General features: G+C 31.9%; 1 protein-coding gene across 3 annotated transcripts in view; it reads left to right on the forward strand.

Moving 5' to 3' along the window:
• The window catches only part of LOC139495842 (talin-1-like), a 123,993-nt gene that overhangs the window by 9,285 nt on the left and 92,414 nt on the right, over nucleotides 1-22,294 (forward strand). For 2 of the 3 annotated variants that reach the window (XM_071284242.1, XM_071284241.1), the window contains exon 2: nucleotides 3,640-3,698. The gene's annotated coding sequence lies outside the window, so the exon portion shown is untranslated. Of the gene's footprint in view, nucleotides 1-3,639; nucleotides 3,699-12,740; nucleotides 13,139-22,294 lie in introns of those variants that run through there. The other variant, XM_071284243.1, reaches the window with a different exon arrangement.

Consider the following 22,294-nt stretch of genomic DNA (forward strand, 5'->3'; position numbering starts at 1 on the left):
ACTAAATTATATACTCTTCAGCTAAAAAGTATCTGTGAGAATGAACATGGTTAACAGTATTCCATCATGTCCATATTATACATGTATAGGTAAAATGATATACAATAAAACTTTGTGCAGACACGAGAAAAATGTTGGATTATTGGTCTTCAGACTGGTAGTTTGAATAGATGTTGGTACAGACTAACTTATCCCTAATGCAGTAATATACAAATGGTGTGTTTTTCTGCCAGACACTGGATTATCATGATCTGACATTGATAAATCAGTCAACCGACCCTTTGGGACTAGTCAGAATAGGACAAAACTGACCATTGGGACCCATTTGTCTGGCATCATTTGAACATCTTGGGAAGAACATGCAATATAAAAATAAATCTTCATCAGGGAGTTTATTGAGATGTGAAGGCTATATTCCATGTGATAATTTATCGAAACAATGGTGTGACCTTTGCAGAGGTCAGGAAGGACATAAGTCTGCAGTCAAAAACAGTAAAAATTATTGTAGGACAAATATATAACCAATAAAATTATTCTTCAGTGAACATATTGTTGAGAAACGGATGATTTCACTGTGACTAATAAAGAGTGATCTATTATAGAATTGAACTATCAGAGTAATCTCCCATTAATATAAAATTCTTCAAATACAAATGTATAAAGGAAATCAAAAGTTATTTAACAGTGGAAAACAATATTACTGTAAGATAAAATTATAGAAACAGCTTCACCTTAGCAAAGTACATCATATATTTATGTTAATATATTGTATTTTAAGGAAATGATGATAATATTTGCTAATTTTGGTTAAAAAAGACACCAGTTATTAGCAATCAAGGATGGCAATAAAAAGAATGTTTATCATGTTAAATCTCCGTACTACAGAAGCCTTAGCAAGAAGAAAGGAGGAGTTTATACAGTGGATAAAGCTGGTCAAACTGTTACTGTTAGTGTCAGTACTCAGTAGTAGAAATAGAATGAAAGCACATCTTATTTGGAGACTATAACTTCTTATAATTAGTTGTCTTCGATTTTGAGTAACTTGATAAAATTTCTTGTTCTTAGCCCCATATCACTAGTATTTACTCATGGGTTTTTAATATGATTTGTGATGTTTTCAGTGATGTAATGTAAACTAATGATTGTCAATTTGGTTTATTTTTGTATATATATATTTAATGGCTGTTTTGTTTTATGTCCTTCAAATCCATAGACAATAGCAGCATTTAAGCCCCCTGGTTTACTTTTGAATTCCTTTTCATTGGACAAAACTTGAAAATCGTGTACATGTTAAAACAGTATGTACATGTATGTACAGTAAAAACAGTATGTACATGTATGTACAGTAAAACCTGCTTAATCTGACACCTGAGACTGAGTATTCTGACACCCTGCTTAATCTGACATCTGAGACTGAGTATTCTGACACCCTGCTTAATCTGACACCTGAGACTGAGTATTCTGACATCCTGCTTAATCTGACACCTGAGACTGAGTATTCTGACACCCTGCTTAATCTGACACCTGAGACTGAGTATTCTGACACCCTGCTTAATCTGACACCTGAGACTGAGTATTCAAACAAACTGCTTTAATCAACACATTTTCATGGTCCCAAATTAAGACTATCCTTTCAGAAAAAAACTGAGTATTCTGACACCCTGCTTAATCTGACATTATTTTCTGGTCCCCTAGTGTGTCGGATAACACAGGTTGCACTGTACATGTATTTACAAAATGACTATATGTACATGTACTTCACAGTAAAAAGTTCCAGGTGCAAAGCTTAAAGCTAACTTTTATGTGAAAAAGTTGTTTTAAAATGATAACCTCTGGATGTTAACAAGGTGCTGCTTGAAGATAAGGCATTAAGAAATTGTCTGATTGTAAATGATGTAGAAGTTCAAAAGATACTCATTAAGTGTAACAAATCTATTTATAGAATTCACAAACTGCTTTAATGACTTTTACAAATGCTCACCTGCAGCAAATCAAGGCTAGAAAAGTAACTTACAGGACAATTTACTTGTTGTTCAGGAATTTTGTGAGAAGATTATTATTTTTAAAGATTTACACACAAAAAAAGTCAGTGTGATGTGTAGTAAAGTATAATATTGCCAGTGCATACATGGCATAAAATGTATGTTATACTGAAGTACATCTCACATGTTTCTGGGTGTGGCATATTAACAAAATGATGCTGGTAAGCTTTGAGTCAGTGCTTTTAGTACTTTTATTGTGGTTGAGTACCTTTGTGTGCATTTTGTAATATTATGATACATCGGTATAATACAATGGCCTTTGACACTGACGTCGTGTTCTATGCAAATTAGAAGTCAACGATAAATTGTGATTAGTCATATACTTTAAAATTAAGCCATTGGAATATTTCATAGAAATAGCCTTTATCATGTGTTTATAGGCATGTAGTCTATCATATGAGTTTATTTTTTCTATAAACATTAATTAATTATATTTTCAGTAGGCCTTATGCTACACTACAGCTCAGGTAGATTTTGCTTTGTCCACCTGTCCACAGTGGGAGTGGGCACCGGGTGGGCAAAATTTCTAGCTTGTCCACTCTGCCCACCCATAGGAGTGGGCATGCATTTTTTTTTGTTTTTGCGAGTACAATCAATTGAAAAAAGCAGATAAGCATTTGTAATCAATATTTTTACAACAAAGGAATTATAGCTGGAGTGGGCACGGGTGGGCAGTCCACGGTGGGCAGGTGGAAAAAGCAAAATCCACCCGGGCTGTTGTGTAAATGTGTTGTATTTTAAAGTAGCCATAACAGTTTAAACAGATGCATCTGGTCAATATTGACCACTGTTTAAAGTCTGTTTGTTTAATTTCATACAGAGAATACATTGCAAGCTTCTGTTAATTCAATTATTATTGGGTGCATATATTACTGCAAATTTTGAAAAATAGACAAAAAAGCTAGGTGAAGAAAATGCAATTTCAGGAAAAATGAAGAATTTTTAGTTACTCTTATTGCAATAATCACCTATTCCCATTATAATAAATTATTGATAGTAAATTAACAATACTGATTTTACAGTATTGTGAATTCATTTATTTTCGTGGGCACAAATTTTCGTGGATAACAGAAAATTTGTGTGTTCGTGGATATTTAATTTCGTGGATTAACTGAGGTCAGCATACAAGCCTATAGGAAATTTGTAATTCATTGAATATTTAATTTTGTGGTTTTACCATTTACCTGTACACACGAAATCCATGAAAAAATTGATATTCACCACAGTATGGGATGTGCATTTTGACATCCCTACAATGATTCTCCAGTCCAAAATATTTGAAAATCCAAAACACAGTAAGAAATTAAAGTTGCATTTTAAAGCTAATAAAACCAAAGAAGAGCTTTTAAATTTGCATGCTGAAGATATTTGCATGATCTAAGTATGAAATTTTATAACAGCAAAATTCAATCAAACAATTATTAGTAAAAGTATTATTGAAACAAGAACATTTTATAATACACTGTATAAAAGCAAGGAAATGTAGTATAATTGCCTATGAGACAACTATCCACCAAAATTTAATTGAAGTTGATGCACGCAATTAATTGTATGCGAAACATGAAAATTTTGAGCACAATTTTATTTCTATTTTCAGATCCTAAGAAAATACTGATGTTGTCAAAGTAAACTTTCAGCATGCACTGATATTAAGAGGTAAGACTTGTATATATCAACCCTCAGACTTTGTCCTCAGTGAATATGCTTCTCTTATGTCAATTTAACCTAGTATCCACCTCATACAAAGGCTTAAATTGTATAATTTGTAAGTGTAAGTCTGAAAAAATTTTGGAACATTGTTTGTAGAGTGGATTACTAGGGATACACAGCTATATAGTACATGTATATATGATTTAGTCTGACGAAAAAAATCAACAAAATGATTTACAAAAAATGTTTATTCAGGACTTTTGGTCTTAAAACTTGAGTCCTTCATTTCTCAGAGTACAAAATTTATGCTTGTACATCAAATCCAGAATTTTCATTGGTTGAATTCTGTCTCAGTACCATGATTGTCCTCTGACTGCAAGCTCAGATGCTATGCTTTTTAAGATAAGGGAAATCTTTGGTAAGAAAGATATGATAAAACAACTTAAAAGATGGAATAGGTAATAAGAGAAAGTATATTGAAGAGAATACATATACATTGTACAGTATATGTATTCTTTTCAATAAACTTTTACCTATTTTGTGTCTTAAGGTTACTGTCTCATTGACCTTTGCCCTCACATCTCCTTTAGTTTATTTTTATTTATCAATATGTCAAACCCTATGCAAAGTCTGTCCTCGATTTATAAGTTATTTACAGATATCCACATTCTACTTGTAAGGAAATTGGCGTCTAAGTGTAGAAGGATTGTACTTTTGTTTTGTAAAGACATTAAATATGTTAATCATTTTGACCTTAGAATGTTCGGTGACAAGTTACATCGGGAGAAGAAAGAAACCATGTTGTACATTTGTTGGTATGACACATTCAGTTCAGAGACATGCAGATAGTACATGCAATTAGTAATACACAAAATTTGTACTATGCAGTTTAGAGTCAGTACCCTTTCACCAGACATGCAAAGCAGACATGCAAATAGTACATGAAATAGTACACCGCATTTGTACTATACAGTGTAGCTTGCGTAATCCGACACCTGCATATTCCAAGGTCCTGCTTTAACCGACACATTTCCATGGTCCAAAAATTAAATATGCCTATTCTGACACCCTGCTTAACCAGACATTTTTTTTCTGGTCCCCAATGTGTCTTATTACACAGGGTTACACTGTATATGCAGTTTGGAAAAGTACCCTTTCACCAATGGGGTCACCACTCTTCAGAATAATAGGGAGAAGTCAATTCTTCCCGGAAGCCAAACAGGGGAACGAACCCCTTTCAATGTGCATGCAGATAGCACATGTGAATTAGTAATACACAAAATTTGTTCTATGCAGTTTAGAAAAATACCCTTTCACCATACATGCAGATAGAACATCATACCTGTCAACTGACCAGGATTCTGCGGGTGTGACCCGAGATTTTCACAATTCTGAGGGATCACCCGGATCACCCGCCGGGTCATTGAAATAACCCGGAAATTCCGAAAATGACCCGATTTCACCCGTATTTCTTAGCCTTGAGATTGATTTTCATGACATAAGTAATATTCCTTTGAAATACGGGCGAATTCGTAATTCTTCCATGAACATGCAGTTCATCTAGCTATGTAAACTGTCAAATTAAGTGACCCATTAAGTGCATGGCTTCACTTGACAGCTTTGGTGTCAAACACACTGTTGATTAACACCAATTACATTAGCTTTAGGTCGTAAATAACTTGCCCTGTTGTTTCACAAAGATATTTCAACTAAGAGTTACTTCCCCTTATTTGTCACCATTCAAAATTATTCCTTATATTTACGTTTTATGGGTGAAAAAGATTAAATCATAATAATATAAAATTCAAATACATATTGAAAAATAACTTTTCATTATTTTTATACCTTTATACAATTTTTAAAAAAAAGTTGAAAATTATTTTTTACATTTATACTTCCTTTAACTGTATTACTATATTTTATCATAGTCTAATTTCCTTGTCATTTGACAGATAAATGTTCATACATGTAAATACCTCTACATGGTATGTGTAAAGGCTAGTAGTCTCATTTAAAATTACATTTGAAAATTAAATTTTAGATGATGACAAAAAGTAAACATGGTAAAGGACATAAGACTGTGATGATACACAAGTTAATAAAAATCTTTAAAAGTGTAATGAAATAATAATAAATAAGATTTAAAATGACTTAACCAAGTGTCAGAACATGCATTGATGTTTTGGTATCTTTGATATACATTATAAGAAAATGTACCATAAATACTGAAATTCAGCTCGAAAAAGTTTGTACACGTTATGACCTGAGATTTGATTCTTCAATGCAGGTCATGACCTGCATTTTCATCGTCACAGGTTGACAGGTATGGAACATGTAATAATTAGGAATAAACTGCAAATGTATTTTGCAGTGCAGAGAAATACAAATGTACTCTTTTAACAATGCACGAAGATAGAATGTGTAAATTTGGAATAAACTACTGATGTACTATGCAGTGAAGAAAAATACCCATTCACCAAACATGCAGATAGAACATGTAATAATTAGTAATAAACCAAAAATGAACTTTGCCGTGCGGAGACATACCCTTTTAACATGCAGGAAGATGGTATATATGTAAATTAAGAATAAACTACAAATGTACTATTAGGTGTGAGCCAAGGGTCCGTGTTGAAGGCTGTACCTTGACCTATAATGGTTTACTTTTATAAATTGTTATTTGGATGGAGAGTTGTCTCATTGGCACTCATACCACATCTTCCTATATCTATAGACAATGTAGGGAAAAGTTCTTGAATTAATATTACTTATCCAAAAAGTCCATAAAATGAATTTGGGTAGACAGGCTATTAAGAGAAGGTTGACAGACAGGATACACAACTATTTCTTTTTAAACCAAATATGGTAGAACAAAGTCCGTTCTCACTTACTTATACATGTCCCGCACTTCTGTTTGTAATCTGAGATGTTTCATTTAATGGACGTGTCTGATGTAAAACCAGCCCTGTTAAAAAATATATTTTATCTATTCATATTTCCAAATAAATTACCTTAATTGGGATATAATGAACGAGTTCTGTAAAATGTCACTGGTTGTCATGTTGACAAATATCATTTATCCCCAGATGTCCTGGGATATAATATTACAGGATGGGTGATATTAAATTGAAAATTAATAGAAAAAAAAATTATACTTCAATGCCAGATAATAAGTACAAATATTGATCAGATAAAAAAGTGTTGAAAATATAATATTGATAATGCTACATATTAATTATTTTATACAATTTTTTAAATGGCATTGCTTTTAATTCAAATTTTTTTTTAAGAGCAAAAAAAAATTTTTCTATTGAATGCTCTTCAAAAAGTTTTTTTTCTCGTAGTAATAAAACCTGTCATTTCAAATCCTTGAAATTCCAGAGATTTGCCACACCTGAAAGTCTTCAATAAAGATCATAGATTATTGCTCTGATGAGCATTGCGAGATAACTTACTTTTGTTTATATATATATATATTTATGTTGTGCATATGTTTACAAACTTTTGAAAAGCATTCAACAATGCAATGAAAAAAAAACCCCAAATATTTCTATCTGATTGTGAGATTTGTGTGTGAATGAAGTATTGTACACAATCTTTTGTTTGTATGTATTTATATATTGTTTCAGGAGTTAGATTTTATTTTTAAAAGCATTCAACAATGCAATGAAAAAATACCAAAAGTTTACATCTGATAGTGAGATTTGTATGTGAATGAAGTATAAAACTATGTGTGATAGTGTCTGTAAATCAAGGAGATCAAACAATGTGTGATACAGGGCGTGATAGTAAAACAATGTTTGATACAGGGCGTGATAGTATCTGTAAATCAACGAACTATTTAAGTATAAAACAATGTGTGATACAGGGCGTGATAGTATCTGTAAATCAACGAACTATCTCAATCTGTTGTCTGTTGTCAATTAGTCTGTTGTCTTCTTTTCAAAAAAATGCTTTGATTTGGGTGATACAGGGCACGGCTATAATATCTGACTACGATATAATCAAAACTGTTTAATGGAAAACCATCAACTTGTCTTTTAAAAATTCCAACCATAATTATGATAATTCAGCAAAAGATGTTTGAAATGTTACAATATGAAATTCATTGTCCATCAACTTCTTAGCCAAAAATGTTGGATGTTTGTTCTGCAAGATGTGCAAGAATTACAAATCGGACACTTTCTATGTGCAAGAATTACAAATCGGACACTTTCTATGTGCAAGAATTACAAATCGGACACTTTCTATGTGCAAGAATTGCAAATCGGACACTTTCCATGTGCAAGAATTACAAATCGGACACTTTCCATGTGCAAGAATTACAAATCGGACACTTTCCATGTGCAAGAATTACAAATCGGACACTTTCCATGTGCAAGAATTACAAATCGGACACTTTCCATGTGCAAGAATTACAAATCGGACACTTTCCATGTGCAAGAATTACAAATCGGACACTTTCTATGTGCAAGAATTACAAATCGGACACTCTCTATGTGCAAGACTTTCTATGTGCAAGAATTACAAATCGGACACTTTCTATGTGTAAGAATTACAAATCGGACACTTTCCCTGTATCAGTTTGAGTACATGTAAAGTATGTTATGAATTTGAAATAAGTATTATATTCCACCCAGCATGTTTAGTGGGATGGACATGCCTGCATATAACAAACAGATAATAATTCAAAACAAAGTATACATCTTTGGCCTAAATTGTACTAAAATCTTCATGACCTACAAATACGTTTTCCCAGCAAGATTTTTGTCACAAGAACAAATGTCCTCAAAACAAATTAAGGTCACTGGCACCAGGAAGTAATTCCCAGTATCCATTGATATATCAGAACAACCTGGTCTTTACAGTAAGAAAACCATTATATTGTCCTGGCTGGAAACAGCTAATTATATAGACATCTGCTTTACCGAGCATCAATCAGGAAACATAGGAAGAACAGTTATCTTGTACTGATAAAAACTGACAGAAAGATCATAACTTATGAGAAGGTTTGACTAATGTAAGGGTCAAGAGGATGGTTTTGCATGTTTTGGGGTCAAGAGAAAAGGAACTAAAAAGGGTTGAGGATTTAAACTATATGAGGGCTTTGATATTGGAAAGCGTCAAGGGGAAGGTATTACAAAAAATAAAAGGATGATATAAACTTTATGAGGGATTGTGATTGTTTAAGGGATCATGAGGAAAGGAATTTAAAATGACGGGGGTCTTAACATTTTTTTTGGTGATTTACCATTTAATGTAGGTCATCAGGCCAGGGATAGAAAATTATCAGAATATTTAAGTACACTTTTATATGAGGCATCTAATTGGTGTAGTTTTTTTTGGTTTTTAATTTGACATAAAAACAAAGAGATAGGGAAAATTAGACATTAAAATGTGTGTACACAGAGAATTAGTTTAATACAATCATCAAATTGTTGCTAATTGCAAAGTATAAAACCCAAAATAATGTATCCATACAAATTGAAGAGGTTTCAAAGAGGTTTGGACATTGTCATTGCTCACAATGGGCATAGGGTCCAGTGAGTGGAACATGCTTGCTAAGCCTCTCTAGTTTAAGAAGAAGATTGGATAAATTATTGAGTGGAAGATTATAATTGATAACTTTCAATGTATTTGTAAAAAACGGAAAAAAAAATCAGAAACATTCATTGACAATTGTGTTTTCTTATCAGTTACAACATTTATAAAATTGCCTTATAGTTGTATGACAATTAACCGTAGCAGTCATACACTCAATTTTCCCCATTTAAGGAATGATTCCGTGAGAGCATGACAAATAAGAGAGCAAACAGTGAAATTACTGTAATAATTGTTATCATTCATGACACTGTTATCTATTATATTATTATTTACTAGGCAGTATTATACAAATTTGAAGTGTTTTATTAAATTAGAGCTCTCTAAAGTGGAGGCTGGAATATAATTGACATTGTTGATCTGATTCACTGGTGAAATATTTGGGGCTCTATTTAGGAATGTGCAGTAAAAGAAGTCCTTGACATTTTAATGTTATTTTATTATTATTAATTATATATATATATATTATATTGAAAAAAATGTGTCCTTTAATTGTATATATCTTGGTTTATCAAGGTTTTACAACATTAGAATTTTTGTTAATTTCCGTATTTAAAAAAAAATAAAAAATTACAAGTACATTTCTTTTATTTCATATCTGCTGTTTTAACAATTTCTGTAATTTTAAAACTTCAAATGTGTGTCTGCTGTATTATATCAAAAACAGATTCCAACTGAACAGTTTTGCCAAGAACTTCAACCTCCTAGCCTACCATGGCCAGTTCTGCAAAAGGGAAGCAACTGTTCGTCTGCCTGTTTAAGGACAAACTTCTTATTTAAAATCACCAAAATTTACAGTAATTAGATGAAGTACGTTTTGCAAAGAATTCAAACTGGATCAAGCATCTACTAGCCTACTTATATTTTAAGTGTAACTTTTAATTGTATCTTAAAGAGAGTGTATAGACTTATCTTGTGTTATGTAACTTAACAACGATTATCCAAAGATAAGATGCATTATTTATTTTCTCATAAATAATATAACGGTATTGTTTATAGTGTGAATTTTGTCTGACTTTTAACATGTACATCATTCTACTCCTCCACTTTAATAAAGTTACTTAGTATATACCATCGATTTTGGTCTGGTACAGTATTGATTTATTATACCGCCTTAAGAATGTTTGCTCCTCCATATTTTGATTTTTTGCCAGATTTTCGGAATCCTCTGTTTTTATCCTTGTATTGTCATTAAAAAAATTTGCCCACTAACCCCTACTTTTCTTTTTTTTTCGATTTTGGTCTGGTACAGTATTGAGATATTATACCGCCTTAAGAATGTTTGCTCCTCCATATTTTGATTTTTTGCCAGATTTTCGGAATCCTCTGTTTTTATCCTTGTATTGTCATTAAAAAAATTTGCCCACTAACCCCTACTTTTCTTTTTTTTTCGATTTTGGTCTTGTACAGTATTGATTTATTATACCGCCTTAAGAATCTGATTTGGTCATGTATAGATATAACCTTGTGATCTGCTCAATTCTCATTCGTCGACAGAACTGTTTAATATTTGCATGGTTATTTCTTCAAAAGTGAAATGAAATGTAAGAAACTTAAATGTTTATAACATATAAAATGATTTTATTTCAGTGGTACTGTACAATACACCTGGAAATATTATTTCAGTGTGTCGCCAGACATTCAATCATTTATTTGAAAAATATATATATATATAGCCACTTCAATTTTTGAACTTGTATATTTCATGCTTACTTCACAGAGTTCACATTACATTTGATTTACGTTGCACCTTGTCCTACATTTTATGCATGATTTGTCAAGTTTATTATAATATTTCTACAGTTGTATATTTTTCGAAACCACTTTGAATTTTCCATTTGATCTCTTTATCGTTGAAAATGGCATTAAAAATCATCCCTTTATCCTTAGTTGTTATCAGACAATAGTTCCTGAACCGTCAGACCCGTTTCAAACATTTAGGTTTCAGACAATAGTTCCAAACCGTCAGACCAGTTTCATACATTTAGGTTTCAGACCCGTTCTATACATTTATGTTTCAGACCAGTTTCATACATTTATGTTTCAAACCAGTTCCATACATTTATGTTTCAAACCAGTTCCATACATTTAGGTTTCAGACTATAGTTCCAAACAGTTGGTTTTAGACAGTATTGGACTGAAACGGTTTTAAACAGTTTTAATTCAACAAGTTCGGGTTAGTTTGGTAGGTGTTGAAATTCGTTTTATGTAGTATAGTATTTGTTTCATATTTGATATCTAGTAATAGTGTAAACTTTTTATTGACTTTAGAACTTTTGAATTGCTTTTCAAATCCCAGGAAACTGGTACGAACCCGAGGATAAAAATATCTAAACGTCCCCGCCCGGTTACACGTTACAATATGTTTGAACGCAATTATAGGTTTGAACGTAGTTTTCAATTAAGACTTGGTTGTATACATTATAGGATTAAACACATTTTTTAAAATCTCAATTTGCCGAAAATCCCAGTATCCCTGCAAAATGTGTATCTCACACGAATAGATTACGAAAGTAGTTTCGGAAACATGGTTTATCGAAGTGTAAACTAAGAGAAAAATCCTAATTGACCAATCCCATTCAAGTATTTATAGATATGCAAATCATAGAAGATATTACAGCCTTAAAATATTAGATAAACATAAATCAGCATACATTGGATTATCTCCCCTGATATGATGTTTAACATGATTATGATTTCCTGTTTTAGTTTATTACATTTTTTAAAGATTTGATGCATTTCCTCAATTTAATGATTGAAGAAAGCATGTCCTGTATCTATACCACATATTTTTTTTAACATTTGTTTAAAAATTAAAATTGTAAACATGGTAAATTCATTATTTATTTATTTATACAATAAACATCTGGACTGTTTCTTAAGGTCCCTCTTTTCATAATAAGATTGAATTATAATTGTCAGAGGCAGTTCCAGAATTTTTTTAAAATGACAGTGTTATTAAGACGCTGAGGTTTATTTTTTGCGGAAAGGTGCAAGGAAATTGAAAAATATCAAAGATAAGGATCAGGACTCTCTCTACCCAGAATCTGGTTAAATGTTAAATAGACAGAAATACAGATGTGAATACAAATGAATTACTAAGATCAGTCTCATAGCACTATCCATGAATATGTATTAGTCAATTCATACACTGGTAATAAATTATATTTCTGGTTTTGAGCCAGTTGGGGTTGGCCATTATGATCTCAGCCTTTGCATATATGTTTTTGTGATGACTTTTCTCTTTGAAGAATCTTTAGCCTGTTCCACGTTAACAGGTGGTATAAAAAACCTTTTCTAAGTCATGATCATGTTCAATTTGTTTATCAGATAACAGGCTTTTATACTACTCCCACAACCCATCAAACAAGAGAGCCTGAAAATAGTACTGTGGTTCTAAAAATAGCAGCAAATTTAAAGATCTATTGCATTTAATTGATTTAGATTATTCTGGGTTAGGTTGATGTTTGAATTTTTTCTAAGTTCAGTTTTAGAGATTTGAAGGGAAAAAGTTATTTGAAAAAATGGATATTTTATGAATTTCAAAAATGTGTAGGAACATGCAACCTTGCAGATTTTAAGAGGTTGAAGAACAATCAATATTAACAACAATTTTGATTTGACAAGTGTTTTGAAGAAATTTTGAGGAAAGCAAAAGTTAGGTCAGCAAGATAACGAAGCCATTATACTTATTGAATCTTAGAACATGTAGAATGAAGGAGCATGGGAAGAAATGAAATGAGGAGAGGTGGGATTAATTAATGAGTTTGATTCATCAGTTAAGATGACGTCAGACCATGTTGTTGTTGTCTATAGAATGTACACACAGGATGTAACTTAGAGAGGTAAGAAAAAGAACGATTAAAAATTGTGTACATTTTTGTGGTAGGCTACTGTTAATGACTTTCTTGACCAGGATAGACATAATGATAAGGTATGTGTAATTACATGGTGATGTGGGTTCTTAATTTAGATTTGTATCTCAGACAGTGTGAAGTGTTTATAATCTTAGCAGACGTCTTCTACACTTGCCATATGGTTTCTCCACCCGTTTGCAACCTGTTACAGTTGACCTTGACCTTGGATAAGCATGTCATGTTTTACATTTGCATCTCTTCCTCATTATATTTGAAAATTTTGTTTCCATAGTTATTCTTGTGGTCCTTGATGATTATTTGGTAAACATACCTCCAGTGCTGGTTTGTCATTCAGTGTGTAAGGATTTTTTAAAACCTATCTTATGTTTACCAGGTTTTTAAGATAAGATCCACGAGGGTGTTGGTCCTATTTGGGTGTATCTATGCTAGTTGACACCAAGATATTATCATGAAAATGTTTTTTGCAGAAAGAAATATTTTTATGCCCCACCTACGATAGTAGAGGGGCATTATGTTTATGCCCCACCTACGATAGTAGAGGGGCATTATGTTTTCTGGTCTGTGGCTCTGTTCGTCCGTCCGTCTGTCTGTCCGTCTGTGGTTCCGTTCGTTTGTCCAGGTTAAAGTTTTTGGTCAAGGTAATTTTGATGAAGCTGAAGTCCAATCAACTTGAAACTTAGTACACTTGTTGCTTATGAGATGATCTTTCTAATTTTTAAGCCAAATTAGACTTTTGACCCCAATTTCACGGTCCACTGAACATAGAAAATGAAAGTGGGAGTTTCAGGTTAAAGTTTTTGGTCAAGGTAGTTTTTGATGAAGCTGAAGTCCAATCAACTTGAAACTTAGTACACTTGTTGCTTATGATATGATCTTTCTAATTTTAATGCCAAATTAGATAATTACCCAATTTCACGGTCCATGAAACATGGAAAAGGATAGTGCGAGTGGGGCATCTGTGTACTTTGGACACATTCTTGTATATAATATATTTTAGATGAGGATCTTTCTGCAATTTGACTAAATCATTTTATGTTCAGGAAAAAAATGATTAATGCGTAATATCCTCTTACAATAAATGACATCTTTGTTTAGATAAGAATCAATTAATGTATTTAGTGCATTTGTACTTGTTGTTCTTTGTTTTTTTCTCTTTCCTGCAACCCAATACATGTTATTATGGTCAAGTTAGTGACTTTGTTATGGGTTTAATACCATTAAATGGTGACCCCCTAATGGGTTCGCAGGGGGACTATCAATATATTTCTATATATAATTGAAAGTGATACGACTGTCATACAAGTGAGAGGTTTAGCTAGCTATAAAACCAGGTTCAATCCACCATTTTCTACATTTGAAAATGCCTGTACCAAGTCAGGAATATGACAGTTCTTATGTCCATTCGTTTTTGATGCATTTTGTTATTTGATTTTACCATGTGATTATGGACTTTCCGAATTGATTTTCCTCTGAGTTCAGTATTTTTGTGATTTTACTTTTTTCATGGGGATGTCATGACATCATATATATATCTACTATTACTGTTCATTTTTTTGAATTTCGTTGTTTATATTTATCAGGAAAGGAACAGTTTCTTATAAATTTGTTATATGGTTTTGATACTAAACCCCTAAAGGATCAATAGAGGGTTAGCAAGGTCCTTAACCCACTATAGATCTTACAAGCACAATGAATCCATGGCTTTCTACAGCAAACCATGTAACTTATAATAATGACATGACCATTGTGAGTTGTCTCCCCTCTTGATGTAAATAGTAATCATTGTAACATTTTCTTGGTGCTTCACATTGCTTTTTTCATGATGTGAAAAAATCATGTTACAAAAAATGTATTCACATTATCACGAGTATTAATAACCATATAGATACTAAAACGCCCCAAAAAGCATCACGATAATTATAATTATATGATGTTTTGTTAAAAAGAGCATTAAAATATGACTCAACGAAGCATATAGTAAAATACATCCAGCTGTTTTATGTCCTTGATCTTTGGTATAGAAGATCAGATACAACATTACATATATGCCTACGGTTGAGCGTCAGTGTCCCCTTGTCATGCTTTTTTTTAGACATGTAAATGTAAAGTCTGTTACAGTGGGGATCTTTGTTGCCCCTTCATCCTGATATCATTTTAAGCAAGAGAAATACCAGGTTTGTTTAGATACTTCACTTAGGCTGAGTACAAGATTAGTTGGTCAGTGGGTCATTCATTATTTATCCTTGGTAATTTTCATCTGACAATGTCAGTTTATATACATTAGTAAAACTTATGTATATATGCTGATTAAATTAATCAGAAGATACATTTGCAAACAAGTCACCTATATGTATAGTATAAATCATGATTTAGTGCAAAGGTTTAGGTCTTAGGATAACTTTACCAAAAATTAAGAAAAAATTGTTTTTTTTGGTTTTGTTTATCTTGAAAACTACAAACGATAGATCAAGATTTAAAAAAGGGAAAATGATCAACAAGACAGTGTCTGCAAACAAGTCAACATAAACCAAATTGTCAGCCAACTCCTTAAAGGGGCTGTTATTGCCCTTAAATGTTTGTATACAAAAAGAAGATGTGGTATGATTGTCAATGAGACAACTCTCCACACTAGCCCAAATGACACAGTAATTAACAACTGTGCATGTTTTCACTATCTTGAAAATTATAATTGATAGACATGATAGATAGAAACCTTAAAGCAAAAATCATCTGTAAGCAGTATGGAATTAATTAACCAGAAAGATATTTTAGTCATAAGTTTTGTCTACAATATTAGAGTGGCCATTGTTGAATATGTACATAGATTCAATTGAGCAACACAGTTCATTTATATATTTCTGAGTTTAGAATGACGTCCATTATCACTGAACTAGTACACATTTTTGCTTAGGGGCCAGCTGAAGCCCACCTCTAGGTGCTGGGTTTGCTTGCTTTAGTGAAGACCCATTGGTGGCCTTGGGCTGTTATCTACTGGTGGTCGTTTAAATTGTTGTCTCTTTGTTGACACATTCCATTCTCAATTTTATCTAGATCAGAAAGTTACTACTCTGCCTTTACACTGTTACATTGCACAAAACCTACTTGTTCTTAAAACAGATGCATAATCTGCAATTATGGATACAAATAAATATTTAATTGAAATCACAGATTGTTGTGCATTTTCTTTCGAAAATTCAATTTTGCTGGTGTATTGCAAACTAATTTTCTAGCTACATTTGAAAACTGCATTATGTAACAATTTTACTCTAATTGTCACATATGATGACTCTATTATGCATACTGCACATGTAATGATGTACAGAACTAATTCAATATTAGATAGTTTACAATTAGTTTCTGTAAGGAAATTGCGATTCTTAGCTTCATTTATAAAATCTGTCTAATTAGGCAGATACATTTCTTTTGAATCTGTATTCTCTCTCATGTCCATTAGACATTTGTAAAAATATTAATAGAATATTTTATGCAATTCATTTTTGTGTTAGACAGTTCCTATAAATATATATGAATATATAAGATATATGTGATGTAATTTAAGTTTCGAGTCTCGGTCATTGACCCTAAAGGTCATACAACTTCATTGACAGACAAGAGGCTAAAGTGCCCAAAAGTCAAATGAAAATTGTAGTTATATTTAGAATTGTATTACTTTTACCCATTTTCCTACATGGTTTTCGAAAGAGGGGAATGGCTGAAAGAACAGTGTTCAAGTGGGCTTATAAGTTTCATAGTGGATTTGGAAAATTCAAATTTCTAGGCTGGGAGCCTATTTTATAATAAATGCAGTGGAGTCCATGATACTGCAAAAACTAACTGTTTTTTTTCATTCTTTTTTTTTTTATAAAATGATCTTTTAAACATTTTTGATCAAACTTTCATATGTAAATAAATTAAGAATAAATAAAATGACTGCAAAAGTTAAATCTGATGCTCTAATAGTTTCTCAGTATCATACATCCCTAAATATCAAATGTTAAGTCAAGGTTTGAGTGTTTCTAAAGAAGGATAAATCCAGAAAAGCACATAAGGGATGTAAAAATTTACAAAAGTGTTATTTTTCTTCTATTTGAAAATCAGGTTATTTTAAGTGTTTGAAGTTGAAAGGATTAAAGATGATTTTATTTTTAGACAGTTTTCTGTAATACTTTACACCAAATCTCCTTCAAGTATAAGATGTCTATCTATCAGGTTATTCTATGAACAGATAAATTATAAATGCTTCCTGTTTACCCAGCATGGGATCACATAAACAGGGATACAGGTTGTGGTTAAAATATGATGATTTTGTGTTTTAACTTCAATTTATATTTAGGTTATTGAAATAGGAAGAAATCTTAAGATTATGAACTTTTTTCCATCTTATAAGTCACAAGATTTAAAGTAATTTCAGTTTATACTAGAAAACTTGAGACTTTTAAGAGTTGGACCACTTAACCAGCACAGCGACTTGGGAAAAATCTGTTTTTGAGAAACACACTTCACAGACGTGTAAATTTATATTTAGTCTCTAAGTTGTATTTGATTTTATAAATCCTAAAATGCAATATTGATGTTTGAGTCAGAAATATTTAATAAGTATTGTGGTATGTTTATATTTGCATATTTTTAATCAAGCTCCCAGCATGCCAGAGTCAGCTGTTGTCAAGTACAAACAAACTTCCTCTTCTGTACTTTGTCTCAGACATCCCTTATAATACAGTTCTTTTTATTCTGTTGTCAGTGTGGTGACAGTGCTCTTTATACAATTCCAGTTGTGATTAGGGAAAAATATTACCCTGTCAACAATTTAATACGAAAGTTTTAAGCTGAGGTCTGGCAAATGAATTTAAACAGTTTGTAAGTTATTTCTACATCATGACAATGAGGAAGAAACACAGATGAAAAGTTCAATTTTCAAACTAATGAAAAATATTTCCAAATATCTTTGAAGGGATAATGTTGATTTAATATTGCCTCTTATTAATCTTTATTAAAAAAATAATCATATTGAACATAAATATTTGCAAAAGGCATGTTATATATACATATTTATTGATAGTTTTTGACTGCCTTACTCCAGTTTGAGTTACGGTATATCCCTTTTTGATTAACTTTATTTTAGATTTTTTTCCCTTTGCAACCATGTTGAGATTGAGGTGCACAAGTTCCTTCATAGGTGTGTTGTGTTGCTGTCTTGTTGACATATTATTGAATATCGAACGTGTTCTTTTAAACATATCAGCATGTCAGGGTTTTTTTTTGGAGGGGGGGGGGGGGTGTGTCCTCGGTGGCCAAGTGGTCTAAGAAGTTTCTACCGGTACTGAAATCACTAGCCAGTCAACACTGAGGGTGTGAGTTTGAACCCTGCTGGTATGGGTTCACTCGACTCCAATCTTAATTGACTAGGATTGTCATATTTCTTATTGAAGGTACATGATTTTCTCTTGGCAATCTGGCTTCCTTTATCAATAAAAGCTGACTGCTACTATATAGCCTAAATGCAGTGCTTAAAAGTGGCGTAAACACCAACAATCAAATCAAATCAGATCAGTTTTGGGAAATTCCATCTTGACTTTTTTTTGTGGAGCTATTGGCATAAAGTGAAACTGCATGTAGTAATCAGACATTTTGAAACATTTTAAAATGATTGGATGAGACACAAATTTCAGGGCATCAATTCTATGATTGATGTTGTGATATATGCTAAATAAATGCAGTTGTCTTATGACTGATTTTGAAATGGGTAATCGCTAATTGATGTCTGAAAATCTGCAAATACAGTACTGTTTGTTGCTAATTAAACTTAAAATGGCGTTTTTTAAACAATTGAAAAGCTATTTCGCCTCCTGCGAGTACTTAAATAGAGAACTATCAAAATGGGTTTGATATTTTGTAAGTGCACAAAGTATTGTAAATTTCAGACAGCTTGTCAGAGCGCAGTTATTTTTGACAGTAAAAGTATTGTCTAAATTGGTTTATGTTTTGTGTGTATAAAGTTATTAATTTGTATCGGAATAACCTTCCCAAGTGGAAATGATATATTTATTTTATAGACAAGAGTTTTGTGCAATTCAGCACAATCAAATTATCAACCATATATGAATATTTTAGATGATATTTTATCTCAACGAGAGGAAATCATTAGTGTTAGCTTAAATTGGATATGAAATTGTCCATTTCCTTTTTTTGAAATTAAAGATCAGATGACTTAAATTGAACTTTGACTTTTTATAAAGAGGTGCGTTAAGGGAGTTTTAACTTATAACTTGTGATAAAATTCATCTTAATTATTTTTTATTTAAGAAATTAATAAATTTGCATGTTTTTTGATAATTTATTACATTTTCATGATATGAATTATGTATAGTGTCAAAGAATAATAAAAATAATCCTTCAATTGGTCCCCTTATGACGCAACTGTCAATTGAAAATATCAAATGAATAAAAATGAAACTCTCTAAAGCTTTTGGTTTGTCAGTTATGAATCATTATCAGATGGTAAAATTGTCAAGAAGTGGGTATGGCCAGTGTAACTCTTCTCTTCTGAAGGTAAAGAAATATGATACAGAAAGCTCCTCTAGCAAGTTAGGGAATGGCACACATTTATAGGAGGCTTTGTGAGTAACATTTATTTATATTTTTTAGCTTTTTGGGGACAAATATAAGAGTTTTGCTTATGGCTTGATCTTTTATAAATTTAAAGTCCAATTCATGGCAATTGTTCCTTTTAAAAGATGGTGGTTGTATATTGTTGGTTAAAACAGAAACCTGTAATATTGCAAGGCTTGAACGTAAAGCCTACAAGCATTAAATATGTATTGAAAATTCTGATTTTTTTTTAATCATCTACAGGAATTTTCATTAATGCTCCTCAGCCGCGACAGGAATTAGGCTTTATTCAATATAGCATTCACCTTACACTTCCATTTTTGCAATTTTTGTCCCCCTTATCGTGTACTACTGAACAGGACGTTTCCATATTAGGTCAGCAGCTTGTAAGCAGTGAGTTTTTTATATGTGTGAAAGTTTTTCTGATCTGTCAGCTCCATCTACTTCCTCTTTTACAATACTTTTAATTATGATATAAGGGCAGAACCAGGAAGTTTCAACAGGAATACACAAATCGTAGCACTTCTCGTAGATCCTTGTTTCAGTGCTAATTTTAAGCAATGGAGTTGATCTTCAATAAGATGGGATTTTACCGATGATATGTTTCAATTGTTGTACCCACAATTCTGTCCCCCATTCTTTGAATTTCAGTGCTAATTTAAGCAATGGAGTTGATCTTCAATAAGATAGGATTTTACCGATGATATGTTTCAATTGTTGTACCCACAATTCTGTCCCCCACTCTTTGAATTTCAGTGCTAATTTTAAGCAATGGAGTTGATCTTCAATAAGATAGGATTTTACCGATGATATGTTTCAATTGTTGTACCCATAATTCTGTCCCCCATTCTTTGAATTTCAGTGCTAATTTTAAGCAATGGAGTTGATCTTCAATTAGATTGGATTTTACTGATGATGTTTCAATTGTCCCCACCCACATTTCTGTCCCCCTTTCTTTGAATGTGCTGTTAGAAATTAGACTTTGTCGACAGATTTATGCTATCATGAGCAATAAAAGAGTTGCTTCATGTGGAGCAGGATCTGCTACTTTTCCCTTTCAGAGCACCTTGGATCACCTCCTGTTTTTAGGCAGAGTTTGTGTTGGTCAATCTATAGTTATGTATGTTATGTACAGTGTACTATGTACTGTCATATTTCTTTTGGTCTTTTTATCGTTTTATTGCCATGGCGTTGACTGATTTGTGGCTAATGTATCGTAAGTCATTTTGCATAATAATAGATGTAATAGGGGAACACTTATAGTACTCATTGTAATACCAACAGTCAGACAAAATATTAATTCCACAATAAGGTTTTTATTTTATTTTTCAAAGTTCAGTATTTAAAACTGTATGGTAAGAATTTAACATAATCATGATAATATCCATTCCATTGTATATTGAAAAAAAAATCTTGTACATGTAGTAGATTTGTTCCCATTTTCATGTCATAAGATTCAATGTAAAAAATAAGATCATATAATATGGTTAGTACGTCATAGTATCAGAGAGAGAATCAAAAGCCTTAAGATTCAGTATTGAACTATCATTTAAGAAATTATTTCGATATATATGACGTCACTCGAGGTCTAGATTGTCAAAAGTTCAATAAATGCTTGGCTTGCAATATTTAAGTAGTTTGTATTTTCCATATACAGTATAACTTTGTAAGCCATTAAAAAGTATTTTCCATTGTGCATTAACTGCCATGCCAAGTCAGTCAATGTCTGGAGTGTTAAAATTTCAATAAATGCCTCGCTTACAAGATTGTATAATTTTTATCTGCCATGTATGGTAAAGCTTGAAAAGCTATTTTAAAGTATTTCCTATTGTTCATGAACTACCATGCCAAAAAAAATGTTAAAATTCCAATAAATGCTTCGCTTGCAACTAAGTTTAGAAGCTGTTACTAAAAGAGTATTTTCTATTGTTCATGAACGGCCATGTCTAGATTGTAAGAATTTCAATAAATGCTTCGCTTGCAAGATTGTGTAATTTGTATTTTACATGGAGAGAAAACTTTAGAAACCATTATCAAAAAAGTATTTTCTATTGTTGCCTGCCAATTCCGTCAATTCTCTGAAGACTTGGAGCATCATTAAGATGAAGTTAGACTCTGAGATTGATCCAAAGCTGGGATGAATATTTAATACATGAATAATAATAGAAAACAGGGAGATGTAATTGACCATCAAATAGACCATTGATTAATGGCTTCAGAATTGTATCAAGCTATGGAATTCTGTAGCGAGAGTTCTTATCCGTTACATGGAGGATCTGACGAAGATCTTTTTAACTGACTTCTAATTGGCTTCAGAAATTGTAATTTAAATAAGATTTTGTTTCTGTTATTATTGGATTTTTATCAATTTGTTGCATCTAGGAGCATGTCGGACATTGTAAAAGAAGAACTTTCAAGTTCTAGTAAGATAGGTAGTTACTTAACTGTAAAAAATCTACCTTAAAATGGTATTATATTTAATAGGTATTATAAGAATTCTGTCCTCCTTAAAAA

Source organism: Mytilus edulis, chromosome 11 (genome assembly GCF_963676685.1).
Source record: "Mytilus edulis chromosome 11, xbMytEdul2.2, whole genome shotgun sequence".
Lineage (NCBI taxonomy): Eukaryota > Metazoa > Mollusca > Bivalvia > Mytilida > Mytilidae > Mytilus > Mytilus edulis.